This window comes from Hippocampus bargibanti, linkage group LG01, assembly GCF_051943395.1.
Source record: "Hippocampus bargibanti isolate YZ-2025 linkage group LG01, ASM5194339v1, whole genome shotgun sequence".
NCBI classification, from domain to species: Eukaryota; Metazoa; Chordata; class Actinopteri; order Syngnathiformes; family Syngnathidae; genus Hippocampus; species Hippocampus bargibanti.
The window spans coordinates 10,650,681-10,667,290 of record NC_142734.1 but is presented as its reverse complement, the minus strand read 5'-3'; the positions used below and the strand labels follow the sequence as shown (position 1 = coordinate 10,667,290).

At 40.9% G+C, this 16,610-nt stretch overlaps 2 long non-coding RNA genes across 2 annotated transcripts; one reads left to right on the top strand and one right to left on the bottom strand.

The window, feature by feature from the left end:
* Positions 1 to 1,862: 1,862 nt before the first annotated feature.
* LOC148903058 (uncharacterized) lies at positions 1,863 to 11,471 on the bottom strand. Its single transcript, XR_016114896.1, has 3 exons — positions 11,333 to 11,471; positions 9,134 to 9,245; positions 1,863 to 3,779 (listed from the first exon to the last, which is right to left on the bottom strand). It is a non-coding gene; the product is annotated as an uncharacterized LOC148903058 (long non-coding RNA).
* Positions 11,472 to 14,667: 3,196 nt separating this feature from the next.
* On the top strand, positions 14,668 to 15,764 carry LOC148903057 (uncharacterized). Its single transcript, XR_016114554.1, has 2 exons — positions 14,668 to 15,598; positions 15,676 to 15,764. It is a non-coding gene; the product is annotated as an uncharacterized LOC148903057 (long non-coding RNA).
* Positions 15,765 to 16,610: the final 846 nt, after the last annotated feature.

Sequence of the window (16,610 nt, the reverse complement as noted above, 5' to 3'; positions counted from 1 at the left end):
TCTTTTGGCGGCTTTTGTTTAATGCAGTTCGGCGCAGGATCGGATATATCGATAGTCCCGGTTATATCGATATTTTTTTGGACTCCCTTGAATATCGATATAACGAGACTTTACTGTATTTTTAGTTATTTGGCTTGTCTGTTTACGCGCGTGTGCATATAAAACATCAAGAACTGGGCGCAACTGGGATGAGTCTAGAATGTGCACTTAAATGTCTGAAAACGTGAATCAATCATTACCGAAATTTAAATGGCTACCTCTACTTATGCCCACATCAAACTTGTGTCACGATTTGCAAGGTGGTGGTGGTGATGGACCCCCAAAAAAGTAAGCAGGAGTGTGGAACCGGGTGTATTTGACAAATTGTATTAAATAAAGTCGGCAGGAACGAAATCTCAAACAACATAGTCATCGGAACAAAAAGGTCCAAAGTAGCAAACAAAACCATGAGTAAAACATGACAACATGAAACAAACCTGACAGGGCACAACAAACAAGGACCCGACACTGAATGGTCTTTACAGGAGTTCTTTTCACTGCCACTGATTAAAATGAGCAAACATCTATGCAGCTGCAGGCGCGGCCCTACAGTGCGACCCGTTGGTCACAACCTGAAAAGTGACACCTAGAGCCATTCTGTTTGGTTTTGGTTTAAAATTATGCAAGAAAATTACACTAAGCAGCCAAAGAATCACCTCCGTGTTGTCATTCTGTTGTTGGAGTCATCACGTGAGGGTTTCGTTTTCAATAACAATTTGGGCCGCTCATAATCCAATGAAAAACATCAGAAAACACATTGGAAATCACCACTGAGTCTGTTTTGAGGGAAGCGTGCTTTTTCAGTCACAAACTGTCAAAGAGAGTACCGCACCAATGTTAGAAACCTTGGAGCTGACCTTTAAAGTCCTCCCAGAATAAATTGTGCTGCTTGTGCTTAGCCCACAAGGATTTGTGTTTGTGATTCTTTCAAATTGGTTGTTAAAGAGATTCATATAGTGTATCTCCTTGGCCAGCATGCGCCTGAATACATGCAAGCGAAAGCTGTGCAACCAAGTAAGGAACTAAGTTTCCTTGGGAATTTAAATTGGATTCATGTAAAGGAGGGGAAAAATCTAATGAATTTAAAGGAAAAACATCCCCGGCAGCCATCCGGCCAACTGATTTGACAAATTCAAATGATCACTTATTCATAAATAAATTATATGTAGACATAACGTCACAAAGGTTTATCTTGTTCTGTGCTTTGAATGTCATTTCCAGTATTTCATCAAAACCTTGGAAGCATGCAGCCGAAAAGAAAAAAATGACAACGTGTCTCTTTTCCCAAAATACTTTTTGAATGTACTAATATGTGTGCAGATGTGCGGCTTCACAATTCTGCACACATTGTTTAAGCTTGAGAAATATCTGGTTGTTTGTTATTTTTCCATTCATGACTATTTTTGGATTTTTTTCTGTTGTTTTTTTTATGTGTCATTGTTTTGTGAAACTGTACTTTCCTACAAAGAAGATACACTTGACCGTGTCCTCCATATTGAGAAAAAAGGGGAGCAAACCCGAGGGACAGATGTTTCTGCTTTTGTTCATTTATAGCTACGGGAACAAAAATTGATGCATTTTCTGAATCGCTATTTAACCCAGATTCCACACAGGTTGTAGACCACGTACTCTTTTTATGCGTCACTTCTCACGTTGGCATAGGAAATGACATTTTGAGGTTGTTGCAGTGGAATAGTACGAAAAAACTTGAACTTATCCTGTCAGGTAAAGTGATTGGCCTGGTGTGATTATCGAACACAATTCATCATGTCATGCTATTTAGTTATTTATTTTTGCCCCTACGTATTTTGATGATAGTTCAAGTGTCATTCTGAAAAGCAACTCCACCACCTTAGAATCAACCTATGTTCATGATTTATTTATCAAAAAATATGGCATCTAATTCATAATTTACTTGCCTCTGCCAGCATCCAATAAAGAATGTCCAGTCACATTTCCGTTTGCAACCATTCATCTTGGCTACAGTACGCCTCAGAGGACTGCACAGCGAACAAGTATCAATCAACACCCTTCGCCCCCATATATACACGCGCGCGCACAACCAACATGTGCAAAGCCAAACACAAACCCAACAGAAAGGCTGAAAATTCTAACATGTTATATAAGCCAATGTGATGCGGCATTGTTCTTTCCATCGGGTCTACAAAACTCAATTTCAGCTGTGATATTTGACCATTGGGTCAGGACCCAAAAGGAGCACGTCGTGGACCACTCGAAAGACAGATTATGACATGCAATTGACTCCTTTTCACAGAAGCATACAAATATATTTTCATATAGCACAAGACAGTCCATTCAATTTGCGTTTACTGTGATTCATTTGATTCGTTTATATGCACGGACGAGAGTGCTTTTCATACAAGTAATAACTGTAATTATAACCGATTATTGATGGTGTCGTGGTGCACTCGCCTGAAATGTGAGTATGTGGGGGTGGGGGAGTAGGGTCAGTTCCCCCTTAGTGACGGTGTGAATGTGGGTGTGAATGGTTGTTCGGCCTCTATATGTGCAAGCGGTCGGCGACCCATTTAGGGTTGAGTGCCCCTTCTGCTCAGAGTCACACAGAATATCAATGTTCACCCATGAAACGTTCCGAGTCTCACCCCACAAATGAAGTTCTGCAAAGAATGGGTTGACATCTTTTTGGACAGATCTATTAAGCCATTACGAATGCCTAACCCCGTTCCTACTCTTCTGAACGCCTTTTAATCTCAAAATGTAGAATTAAAGCTGATGATTATCTGTGACAAGCTGTGTACTTTTTTTGGGTTTTGGTTTTTGAAAAACACAGTTCCCTGAAAGGAAAAAAATCTAAAAAATTTTCACTGGTTCAAAATCAAAGGAAGAAAAATAGCATATAACACAGCAATACATGAAAAATGGTCACAAATGTAAATCTGTGTATATTGAACTGCAAAGTAGTTGGGCTACTGTTCAAAGAGTTAATGGCTTGGGGGAAGAAGCTGTTTAAATGTCTGCTGGATTTGGTGCGCATGGATTGGTATCGCCTGCCTGAGGGGAGTAGCTGGAAAAGGTGGTGGGCAGGGTGTGCAGGGTCCAGTAGGATTTTCCGCGCCCTAGTTTGGATTCTTGCAGTGTGCAAGTCCTCGAGAGTGGGAAGGTGTCACGTTTGGCAAGGCAGTGATGGCGGGTGCGGATCCCAAAAAGCAGGCAGGAGGGAGCAGGAGGTTGTTTGACAAATTGTATTAAAATAAAGGTCAGCAGGAACAAAATGTAAAACATCAAAATGATCTGAATGGAAAAAAGTATCAAAAGAAAACCAAGTGTCAAAGTCCACCAAGGTTAAACAAACACATGCACAGCATACAATGCATGCGATTGCAGACAAAGCATTCAACAAACAATGAACCAACACCGGATGGTCGTGCCGGGAGTCCTTTTAAGTGTCACTGATTAAAACGACCAGCACCTGTGAGGCTGCAGGCAGGGCTGACGTCGCTACCCGTTGGTCGCCAATCCGAACGTGGCAGTCCACCACTGATCGGGATGACCAGCACCTGTGCAGGTGCAGGCGGGGCCGACAGCACCACCCGTTGGTCGCCAACCAGATCATGACAGTAGGGCGGTGCCAATGATTTTTTTTCCGCCGTCTTAACTGTCCGTTGAAGTCGGATTTTGTCCATTTTTGTGGCGCCTCAGGTGAACCCTTGAATATATTTACAAATAAAAATGAGGTTTGGAGAACAGATCACTGTTACCTGGAACAGAAAAAAAAACTTTTTTAAAATCTAGATACTCTTCATGTAAATGTACTGTCAACATCCCAAAGAAGCAAAGCCCTTTCTAATCACAAACCGAGCAATGGTTAATTGATCAGGAAAAGAAAGTGGACCAAACATTCCCGCTTATCTTAATTGGTTTTACTTGTGATTGTTCTGACCAATTCATCAGAGCTAAGCCGTCTGTGCAGCAGTGCTAATGAAGATTGGTCAGGGTGGGTTATCGGTACTTGTGTCATCATGAATTTGGTATAAAATGGAAATACACATTAAGGCACAAATACTGGATGATGCTCTGTCTCCCAATGTAAAATCATGTAACACCGTGTTAAACCACATCACGTTCCCTTTGAGTGGCAAGCTAATCGAAACAAACCGGATCTTCAAGCCATGTCCAAATTGCATTGTTATTTCTCGGAACTCCCTTGCGGCCTAATAATAATACCTGAGATTGTATAGATAGCCAGTGGTGGGCCGTGGATTAGAGAAGCTTCAGTAGTGCTACATTTGAAACAACTGTGGTGTTATTGATTACAAGTCCACTACAGGGCACCAATAGCCAGGAAATAACTGACCGACAGTTCTTAATGATGTCAATTTTTTTCTTGAAAAGTCCGTCTTGGAAATGGCTTTAACAGTAAATTTCCAACCAAATCCATTTCTTCTCTTCCTTCAGCCGTTGTGGGTCAACACAATTGCTATTAAATCAACATAATATATTTGCTTATGCAGCTCGCTACCAATACAATGTGCTAGCTCTGGCCAGTCTGCCCTTGTCACTCGCGGCTTGTGATCAGAGAAGTTTTCGCAAATTATGATTGGCTAATGACTAGCTTACTGTTACAATTAAGTTACTTCTACAGTACACTGTCTGAACATTTTTGTTATTCGTATACTCTTTTGGGTTGCAGAATTGAAGCAAACTTTAAATGACGCATGAGGCTGTTCCATGCAAGGTGCACAAATATACGAACACCTCCAATGAGGTATTTCTGCTCCACACTGTACAAGTGGAGGTGCTTGCTCCAATTACGCCCATGTCGCTCCTTTCCTCCGTTTTTATTAGTTCCATCCAAGTGACCTTTCAATTGGAGGCAGTGGCAGACAGAGGCCTGCGTGCGAGTCAGTTATTGATAGAAAGACGAAGGTCATTACCAGCACTTGTCTCGGAGAGATCTTTAATCGCCCCGGAAAGTGAGGCCAGAAGCCAGCGTCTGCATGGACCTGTTCTGATTACTGACTGAGGCTAATTAGCTACTCACAGGGGGCTGCGAAGTCGGCAGGATTTGACACTCGAGGCGAGACTTCCTAGGCTGTCTCCCCTTTGTGCTGGCTACATTAAGCTTCCCCTTCCACCTTTCCTCTGTCTTTTATGTTCAATTAAAGGCATTATTGAAATGTGCTGCAGTTGTACAGCGAAGAGTTACACGGCAAATATAAAAGGAAATAATTGCTTCCTAATTTGCTCTTCAAGGGCTCATCCTCGAGGTGAAACATTTCTGTACTCTGCATTCAACCACAGAACATGTTCTATATGCTCTGCTTAGGAGAAGATACGTGTCATGCACGAAGGCATGCCTGTTTGTAGGTGTCTGCCCTTTAGAAACTCTGTGTGTTTCCAATTTTCAAACCAAACAATATTTCTCACAAGTGAAGCTAAAATTCTGCGGTAAAGTAAAGCGGCACTGGCTTTTCACCCTTTTTTGTACACAGTAATTAATCACGCCACCTGACTGCATTCATTCAGGGTCCCCTTTGGTTAATTGGACTGCAGGTACCGAAAGTGCTCAGCCATGATTTATTCAGTGGGCAGGTAGAGCGCCACTAAACTCATCCTTCCCCTCCCTCAACTTTTCCCTACAGAGGATGGGTGGCTTAATCCTGCATTCAGGCTTACCCGATGCATCCTCATCTCGCTGGCCAATTGATTGTGAGACTGTACTGTATTTCAAAAATGGACTGCTGGGTGAACAAGACAAGAGAACATTGGGCATTTAAGAGTTTCCAAAGTTGTAGCGCAAATGCTAGTGGCAGGTCAATGTGAAGATTTATTGTATGAATTTGGATCACCTGCCTCCCTCTTTGGATTGGATTTGCCTTTATTAGGTGTATTTATTGTTTGTTTGATTTACATGTTGTGCTATGATATACTAAATGTGTTTTGACAACAACAGTATTTTCTGTTGGTCCCATCTTGAATGTGGGACATGTAAAAGAAAAGCTTGAATCGTATCATTCAGTTCGCCAAATAGCTGGCAGGAACCCTTAAATCCAATTTCAAATGCAAATGTGTAGGTCATACGGTTAACAACTATCATGAATGACATACAGTTGTGTGTGTTTGTGGCATCATATATTGTAGTGTGTTCGCTGAATGTGCATTCTTCAACAGCCATGTGCGGCGTTTAGCAGACAATGAGTCAAAATGGAGAATCAACATTTGTACTTTCTCTGTGGAACTCGGTTGTAACGATACTGGCATACCATTACCCAGATAACCACAGTTGAATAGTTAATGTAGCTGTGGGCCCGCCTCTGCATTACAAATGAGCTCATCCGTCTCACCTAGACCCTCCTGGGTGGCAGCGGCCCATTTCCTTCTCAGCAACTCCAATCATTTGTCAATATGGTAGATATCTGACACTCGCCAATATGGGATACTTCAGTCTGATGTGGTCAGGAGACGGACATCCTGGTGTCAGGGAGATAAGCTGACAGGTGATATTGGTCTCGACACCAGTATGGGATTACTCAGGTCTCCATCACTCATTTTGCCACTGCAGACGAACAATGCGAGCAAGCAAAGTGAAGAAACAAGCTAGGATGAATTTCTGTAAAGCGGTCTATTGCACAGGTGATGTGCGCGCACCTGTAATGATGGAGAATCGAAAGGGAGCTTTTGTCACATCGCAAATCTGCACTCTATACTCACACAGTGTGCAGGGTTCCACGACAAATTTCATGAGCAGTTGAGCATGAGCCATTGGTTTTACAGTGTTTCAAAATTTTAATCACAGCTGCATAATGTGGCCATTTCGTAATTACAGCTAAATAAAAGGTGTTTATGCTTTCAGTCAGATGAAAAATCAAGTTTGGGGTTTTCAGCGAGCGGGAAACATTGTAGAAAATGTGTACACTGGTGTACTTTATGAGATTACCTAACCATAAATCAAATTCAATATGAAACTACTGTGGTGGCATGGTTGTTGACCGGTTAGCATGTCCGTCTCACAGTACACAAGTCAAGGATTCGAATCCAGGGTCAGTTCTTCCTCTGTGGAGTTTGAGTGTTCTCCTCATGCTTGTGAGGGTTCTATCCAAGTACTCCGGTTAACTCCCACATTCCAAAAAGGTGCATCCATCCAGCCATTTTCTTATTGTCTTATCCTCGCAAAGGCTGTGCACGCGCTTGAACCTATCACAGCAGTCGTCAGGCAATAGGCAGTGTGCATCCTGAATTGGTTGTCAGCCAGTCGCAGGGCACTTCAAAACATGCATGGGAGGTTAATTGAACACTCCAAACAGGCTCTGGGGGTGACTGTGAGCATGAATGGTATTTGTTTTCCTTGCGATTGGCTGGCAATGAGTTCAGGGTTTACCCCATCAAGTGTATTTGTGTGAATGGCACAGAAAAAATATGAGCGAAGAACGGCATCATATTGTGCTCCATGTGGTTGTGCATAACAGCAGTGGAATTGTGAATACAATTTCAGTTTTAAAAAAAAAGTATTTTTATTTCAAGCGTTCTGTATTAATACCACAGATTTTTATATTTCCAGATATAATAACATAAAATAACAAAAGGTCAATCATATTCAAATGAGTTTGGATGTAACAAAATGTACATATCAGATGACATAAGAGCACATAAATGATGAGGTACTTACAGTTGGGGTTATTCTCGCATGCAAGAGTACAATGCTAATTCATGTTACCTGTTCATGAAATTCCTTGTGGTATGTTTGCATTCATTTAGAAGATGTATGTTCTAATCAATGACTCAACTTGAATTTAGTTTTATTCCCTGGTGCTTTCTATGTTTGTGACTGCTTTATTTCCTATATATGATAGTTGTCCATGTTAAGCGCTTTGTTCCAGCTTCAGCTGTTGTTAAAGCGCTATGTCCTTGAAAGTTTTGAAAGTCGCGTATAAATGAAATGTATTATTATTATTTTATTATTATTATTATATAAAATCAATATGTATTGTATTGAATTGTAAATGCATTCATGGAGATTAATCAAAATCTTAAAGTAGGAAATGGTTTTCCTCTTATTTGGAGAACCGTTAGCTATCTGCCTCACTAAAAACTGCACTCACACAAGGAGTGCACAATGGTGCAAAATTAAAAATTGCCCATTTTTCTGTTGCCGTGGATCTGTTTATGACCAACACACTCATTCCGTTGTGCTGCTGTTTCTGTTTGTATTTGGATTGGATTGGATTGGCCTTTATTAGTCTCGCAGTGGAGAAATTTACATTTCACAGCAGCAAAGTGATGAAAGGAATGAAAGTAGAAAAACAAAATACATGAGCTGCGTTTGTGTTTTGCTTCTTGTTTCCGCCATGGACTTTTCTGTTTTGCTTTTGTTTCTTGTTGTATTCCTGACTGTTTTGGATTTTTTTTGTCTAGAGTTTTATGCATATATTACATTTTGTCAAATTTACTGTGCTACTTCCTCCTGATTGCTTTTGGGGTTCCTTCACCCCCACAATCGCAACATTGTTGGAAATAAACCCAAGTAAAAACAGCCAGAAGTAACACAGAAGTAAAAATAATGCCGGTGTCACAAAAAATACAAACATCCACAACAAATTTAGCATTCAGAATCTCCGATTTTGTCAGCTCTAATCATCTTTTTTGTTCATGGTATGTTGTCAGGATAGTTTATCAAAATTAAACAATAAAATGTTGCCAGAAAGGAGTGTAGAAAACTACTTTAAAGTTGTCCTGCGTCCCTGCAAAATTTGTTTGGTCTGGTAGGACAGACAAACCTTCCTGACAGCAGGGCAGCATTTAAAGCGGATCCAATAAAGCAAATGTTGAAGCCACTCCATCTGCAGCTAATCCTGGTACCTGTTTGAGTCAGTAAAAGTGGGCATAGATCACGTCCAGAAGTAACAATTTAGCACAGATGCCTCCCAGGCCTGTATCATGGCAAATTGGCAATGCAACTGTGAGGCTGAAATGGGACAGCACCCATTGCGGGTCGAGGAAATCCTTCCTTCCGTTTGGATCAATCAGTTAAAACAGACAACCATGCAAGTAAAAATAAATACATAAATATGCAAATGCCCGGCTATCGTGCTAGGTGACTCTTTGATAAGCCTACCGGAATTCCTGAACGTTCGTGTTGGCAGGTTTTGAAGAACGCCACATCTCCAGGAAGTTGAGAATAGATTCTGCTCGCATGGGGTGATGATTGAACTGGATACCACTGCTCTCTGGTGGACAGGATTGTTGTTGCACCATGCAAGAATGTTACTCTATGTGTGTCAACACCAGGGGGGGTGATTGACTCTATTTATTGACTCTGTTTATTGTGTTTATCCTCAAAAATCATTAAACCAGTGACGTGCGGTGAGGTTCATGGCTGGTGAGGCACTGACGTCATCGATGACGTCACCGCTCGTCTCTACTTAGTATTTGAACGGTAAATGTGAAAATTCAGCGATTTTGAAAAAAAATCCTAAAACGGTGAAGTTAAATGGACAAGACCTTTAAAGTACAAATCACTAAATACATCTAACTGTTTAATTTATTTTTTCATTTGATATTTCCATGACAGCTTTCCATGATGACAGGTGAGGCAATGCCTCACCTGCCTCCACTGACTGCACGTCACTGCATTAAACGTTGTTGTGGGATCAATGTTGACTGTGAATTCTGACTTGATGTCATATTTAACATAGGCTCCTATTTCAGTAAGATACATTGAATATCAAATGGTTCGTTTTGGCTGTGTGGGCACTTTGAGCCAATTGGGATAACTTTTTTTGGGATGTGGTGGATTAGATATACTATATTGTTTGTGGTAAAATGACTTTATGCAAACCCTGTCCCTTTCAAACCACCCATCCCACCAGGACACATTAAAAACATCATAACAATATTTGTATTGATTTTTTTTACTATTGACATTGGAGGACATGTCAATGTCATTAGTTAACATAAATACAAGTTTTGTTGGTTAAAAACTGTGGGTCCGACAGAAAATCTCAAATACAGGAAGTACAATTCAACTACACACAGGGCGGGCTCAGTCTGGTTCCAAACAATTAACTTCAGAATTGTGGAGGAGATCTGTTGAATGGTTAAATCATAATTGCCGCACTACTGCTCACTTGAAATTGCTTGACCGCTGTGCATCACCTGCACAAAACCAAGGCTTCAATGTGTGCAAAGATGTCGGGCATTAAAGGTGAAAATGCAAGAGGCTCGAGTTTGACAGGATATTTACGAGGTCAAAAGATAAAGTGTCTGTTCAACGTTCAGGGACGAATCCGCATGAATCTACGATGATAGTTTTGAGTTCATAATTTTGAAATCAATGAAAAGCAATCCAACCCTTAATAACTATTTCATGACTATACAAACTTTACTGCAGCTACAGTTGTGACTCCGACTCATATAAAAAGTGTGGTGTGATTTGCTACAAGTTCACTACAGGGTACCGTTAGCCAGGAAATAAAATCTGCCGAAGGCCTTTGCGTCTCCAACTCGAAATCTAATTGGTAAAAGCAACAGTTTGATCGACACTTTTTTTATGCTACAGGACCCGCAGAAATGAAGGTGGAGGATTTCTGAACCTGGTAACAAATGATGTCTGAAATGTGATTGGTTAAATGCTTAAATATGAAAACACACATCTGGAAGCAGCGCAACAGAGGAAAAACTGAAAGGAAGCTGAAAGACAATTTGGAATTATTTAATAAGAATTCATGGACAAAATAAAATAAACATCTGTGTGTGATTCTGATATTTTTGGATGTAAACCACAATAACAGTCATTATTATTGACTTCAGATTTGAAAACTAGTAATTCATTAATTTGTTGTGCGCTCTATATGTAATATATAGAGCAGGGGTCTCAAACCCCGGTCCTCGAGGGCCTCAGTCCTACATGTTTTCCAAGTCTCTGTGTTGCAACACACCTGTTGCAACACAGCCTCAGGTGCGTTGCAACAGGGAGACTTGGAAAACATGTAGGACTACTGCCCTCGACGACTGGAGTTTGATACCCCTGATATAGAGGGATTAAACATTTTAATGGCTTCCCCAAATTCATAACGGCCCTCGAGAGGAAACCATAACTACTTTTTGCCCGTGGCAAAAAATGACTTTGACACCCCGGGTCTAATGGAATTCTCATTCTCAAAGAATTCTGAAACTACACAATAGCTGATTCACGACAAAACAAGTTTCAAATATAACTCGGTTTTCACCCTTTGTGAATGAGTCACGGGGTGATTGGTGCTTTCAAAAGTCCCCCCGAAAAAAATCAGGATGTGGCGATGTGAAATTGACTCACTGAAGGAAAATGAAGTCGTTCAAGAGCTCCGGTTTTTGTCTGCACACGGGACTCTTCACATAAATCCAGTTGTGTGCTCATTCCAAAAGCTTCACGCGCTTCTTCCGGTGTTTGTGTGTGACTCAGATACTACTCACGAACGACCCCTCGCCCTCGCCCGCCCCCTCACACAAGGAGAAAAGACGCCCACACGCACATTGTGTGTCCACCCACCTTCCCTTTCAACGACTCCCACACATTTCTCCCTCCTTCAAGTGTATGTGCGTGCCTGCTTCTTCACCCTCTCGTTTGTATAGGGAGTGCGTGCACGTGTTACTCGTGTTCTCCTCCATTCGGGGGCCAAGCGTGGCACAATCAGGCAAGGGGGAAGCCGGGCACTGGTAGAAGATTCGAGCCACATTGCCAGCCGGTTGGGCAGCACACGAGCGCCTCGCTCAAAACGGATTGCTAGAATGAGCGTGACATGGGGCAAGATGGATGAGCATATTGGACGAGGGAAAGGGGGCAAGAGGACATCGGTGGGGGGATGGGTGAGTACGCAAAAGTGGGCTAATACCCCCTCACCCACACCACCCCAACTCCGACTGTCCCTCCCACTGAGATGGTTAATAGGATTCGGTCTGCCTTGGGCTGGCTGCTGTACAGTTCAAGAGCCAGCAAATGATGAGTGAAGTGGTCGCTCTTGTGCTATTTGATTTTGGATTTCAGACAGTCTCGGGAGTTCCTTTTGGTGGTTTATTTGAAAGTAGGTTGCCATTAGGCCACTAGACTACCTAATCATTGTTAGATGTAATCACAAAAGTCAATCTGACAGTATGTTTTTTTTTTGCTCGGATTCGGGTTGAAGGCATAAGGAAATGCATTGTTAATAATAATAATAATAATAATAATAATAATAATAATAATAATAATAATAATAATAATAATAATAATAATAATAATAATAATAATAATAACATTTTATTTATAAGCGCCTTCCTTTCAAAACGCTTAATGATAATTTACAAGAACAATGATTTTTTTTCTGGGTAGCCATTTGCACCAACGTTCACTCAACCCGGAAATGACACACACTCACATCACTCACTCAAATATAAAATCGCCATCGGCACAATTACATTCAAATAAATTAAAACGACTCACTGTTTTATGACAATACGCATTGCCACTTTCATCTTCACTGACAAAATTATATCAACAAAACTAGAACCCCATTTTGCACGTGGTGAGGAGAAAGGGGTTCGGAAGAAGAATGAATGAATAAAAAATGGTTGGAATGTTACCATTTGTTTCGCCTTGTTGCTCACTCCCATCGGTGATCTGCAGGTGGTGCCAATGGCTGAGAAGGACAAACCCACAAGACAACCCATATCCTTCTCCCCGTCTACATTTTGAGTGACTGGTGTGGCAGAGATTTGTGATGGCACAGGGGGATGGGCCTATAGTTGTTGGGGAAGATGCAGAGGAAGGAAGTGAATCGAGTAAGTAACAGAGAATGAAGGGGGTGGCATGCAAGGCTCACACATGCTGAGCAGAACATTGGCTTCATTGAGAAAAAGACCCTCCCAGTTCATGCCCATCATATTCGCCCATCCACTCAGACACATACAGTGCATTCAATATTGAATATCAGAAGAAATTAAATAGCCCAAGTCCACAGGACACAGGACATTGTTTTCGAAGTTCAGGGTTCTGCAGTATATTGGTTTTTAGTTCTAATCATGTCTAACGTTGTTGCAGATCCTTTATGTGAGAAACTCTGGCATGAAAATAGCAGCAAGTGGTTTGATTATGACGTAGTCTGGTCTGCATCCACCACACCCATATAGCACATGCTAGATGTTTATCTTGTTAGATGTAAGACACAATGGAATGTGAGAAACATTTAAAACTCATCCAACTGGTATTGTCATGCTCCAAAATACTGCTGAAGTGGAAAGTAGTCAGGATTGAGACAGCGGTGTGAAGTAAATGTATTTTCAGATAAATACATTTGCTTACGACATGCACAATGCTGAGAAATGAAACTTTACAATAACCCTTTCACATACGCGTGGTTATCGAGAGAGACTAAAAGACACGAACGAGACAATGGGTGCTAATTTTACTATATATATATATATATATATATATATATATATATATATATATATATATATATATATATATATATATATATATATATATATATATATATACATATATATCAGTGGCGGTCCGTGCATTTCACACCTAGGCCTTCAGTGAAGTCCTGCTTAGTCCGACTTGAACAAATCCCTCGTAATACCATAATTTATGACACAACGACTGGAGATATCATTTACAAAAGCACACGCACGCAGTACTGGGCGTGGCATCACCTTAATCGTCTACAACACAGGCTATTTTCTGGAGCAATTACACATCAATAAATCTGCATCAGCAATTAGAACTTGTCACTATACGTGATACTGCAAACTTAGAAATGAAAGGAAATTTAAAATCATTTGTCCACAAAGTTTTATGAAGTCCACCAAGAATATGCAATATTTAACAAGATTTTACGCTGAATTACAAAATGTCAGTTTAATATAAGAAAAACAACAAGACGTTCACAAAACGAATTATTTGTTGAAAATAAAAGTAAACAAATCTTTTTCATTTGTTCTTGAGAATAGGCTTACCTACATGCGACAGCGAGTTTCCTCTCCTTCAGCCATTGTGGGTTAAAAAAGCGAGTAGATATACTTCGTTTTTCTGCTAAAGTTTCCAGGTCTGATCTGTTGTCAGCTTGGTTGATTTGCATAGCGCTGCTGCCTCCGTTGAGGGCTGAGGTAAAGTGAGTATCCAATCACAGGACGCGTACGTCATGTTCAACGCGAGGCCCTCTATCTGGCCTTACTGTGCCAACTCGTGATCTGATTGGCTATTGCAACTGTATATCAACTACATGTGCCCGTTCATGTACAGCGCACAGACGCCCTCACTGTTGATTCTGAAGGCGTCGGTCAGATTTCATACAGCCTGGCGACACAAACTAGCTGAATTCTGATTGGATTAAAAACTCTGACCTAAAACTACAACACTAAAAGGAGCATAACCAAATGGATATAATATAACATCAAGAAAACAGTATGTAGAATAATTATATATATATATATATATATATATATATATATATATATATATATATATATATATATATATATATATATATATATATATATATATATATATATATATATATATATATATACAGTGAGACCTCAACTTACGAACGCCTTATAATACGAACTTTTCATCATATGAACGTCAAATTTATGAATATTAAGCCTCATAATAAGAACTATTTTCATTTTACGCACTTCGGTGGAAGTGTGTATACATAAATACATAATCTTCTGCGGAAGAACATGAAAGCACACGACCTTCGGCTCTGGCGGAGTGATCTTCGGCAACCGAACAGCGCTCCAGCCGACGCTACTTTGCACACCCCCTCTCATTGAATGCACACGTCCATCGCCTCCTTGCAGCTTTTTGTTTATACTTTTACGATTATGGCACTGAAAAAAAACCACCACAGGCTCGTGTTCAGCCCAAGAAGAAACACAATAAAATCACCGTCGCTGAGAAGAAGGAGATAATTGAAAAACACGAACGACGTGTGCGTTTGTGTGATTTAGCGACAGAGCGCGGCTATGCTAAGTCCACCATCGCTACCATCCTTCGCATCAAAGAAGCTATCAAAGGTGCGTCTGTTGCAAAAGGTGTTTCCATGCTCTTAAAGCGACGGTCTCGGGCAATCGAAGAAGTTGAAAAACTTCTGTTAATTTGGATTCACGAAAAGCAGCTATCCGGCGACAGAGTGAGTAAAGCTATTTTATGCGAGAAAGCACGGCTAATTCACGCCGATATCTCCATGTGCGAACCTGGAAGTTCGGCGCTTATTCAGGATTTTAAAGCCCGTAACGGATGGTTTGAGAACATCTGAGGGCGAGGAGGAGAAGGCAATGTTGGCAAAGTGGAATGATGTGCAGGCTTTTCCCGAACAGTTCCATCCAGAAAAGACTGGCTATGACAATCATCAACATGATGAACGATAATGTGATGCCTCAGCCTCGTAACACCTTACAAGTCAGAAAGCAACAGGTGTCAATTAAGAGGTTTTTAATCAGCAAAAAGGATGAGGAGTCTCCAAAGAAGCAAAGAGAAGCCACACCAGAGGTTAAGTTACCAACAGTCCTTCTGTGACTCTCCTTCCATAAGCCATCAATGACCATCAAAAAGGTAAATACAGCTTTATTTTACAGCACAGTTTATTTCTTTAATTACAGTCCTCATGTAATGTGCCTCTTTCCAAACAGCAAGTCCCTTTGACCTTCGACCTCCAACGCCATTCCATCAAGTCATCAATGACCATCACAAATGTAAATAAAGTGACTTTATGATACAATGCAGTGTATTTCTTTAATTACAATACCATAGTCCATTTATTATGCATAGGATAAGGTAGGTTGTGTGTAGTTTTAAGGCTTATTTAGTTGAAAAGTATATTTTATGGAAACCCAGGAACAGATTATTCCCATTTTAATGGTTTCCTATGGGATTTTTTTTTTTTCGAGATACACACTTTTCCCCTTACACATTCTGTCTGGGAACCAATTAAGTTCGTAAGTTGAGGTCTCACTGTATTTAGAAAAAATACTTTTTTAATGAAATGGACTTTTATTATAATTATGATAATGATGTCTGATTATGTTAGGCCAGCGGAGAAGGCCTTGCTGGCCCTGACGGCCCACCACTGATATATATATAAAAAAAATATCCTCGTCTCACCCCTCATGGGTGGTGTCTGTCCCCCATTTTTTAGCTTGGGTCCTCTACCAGAGGCCAGGAAGCTTGAGGGTTCTGCGCAGTATCCGTGCTGTTGCCAGCACTGCGCTTTTCTGGACCGAGATATCTGATGTTGTTCCCAGGATCTGTTGCAACCACTCGTCAAGTTTGGAGGTCACTGCCCCGAGTGCTCCGACCACCACAGGCATGACTGTCACCTTTACCTTCCAGGCTCCAGCTCCTCTCTGAGCCCTTGGTATTTCTCCATTTTCTCATGTTCCTTCTTTCTGATGTTTCCATCACTCGGGACCGCTACATCCACGACAACGGCTTTCTTTTCCCCTTTATCTATGACCACGATATCTGGTTGGTTGGCCATTACCATCTTGTCAGTCTGTATCTGGAAGTCCCACAGGATATTTGCTCGGTCATTCTCTACTAACTTAGGAGGTGTTTCCCATTTTGA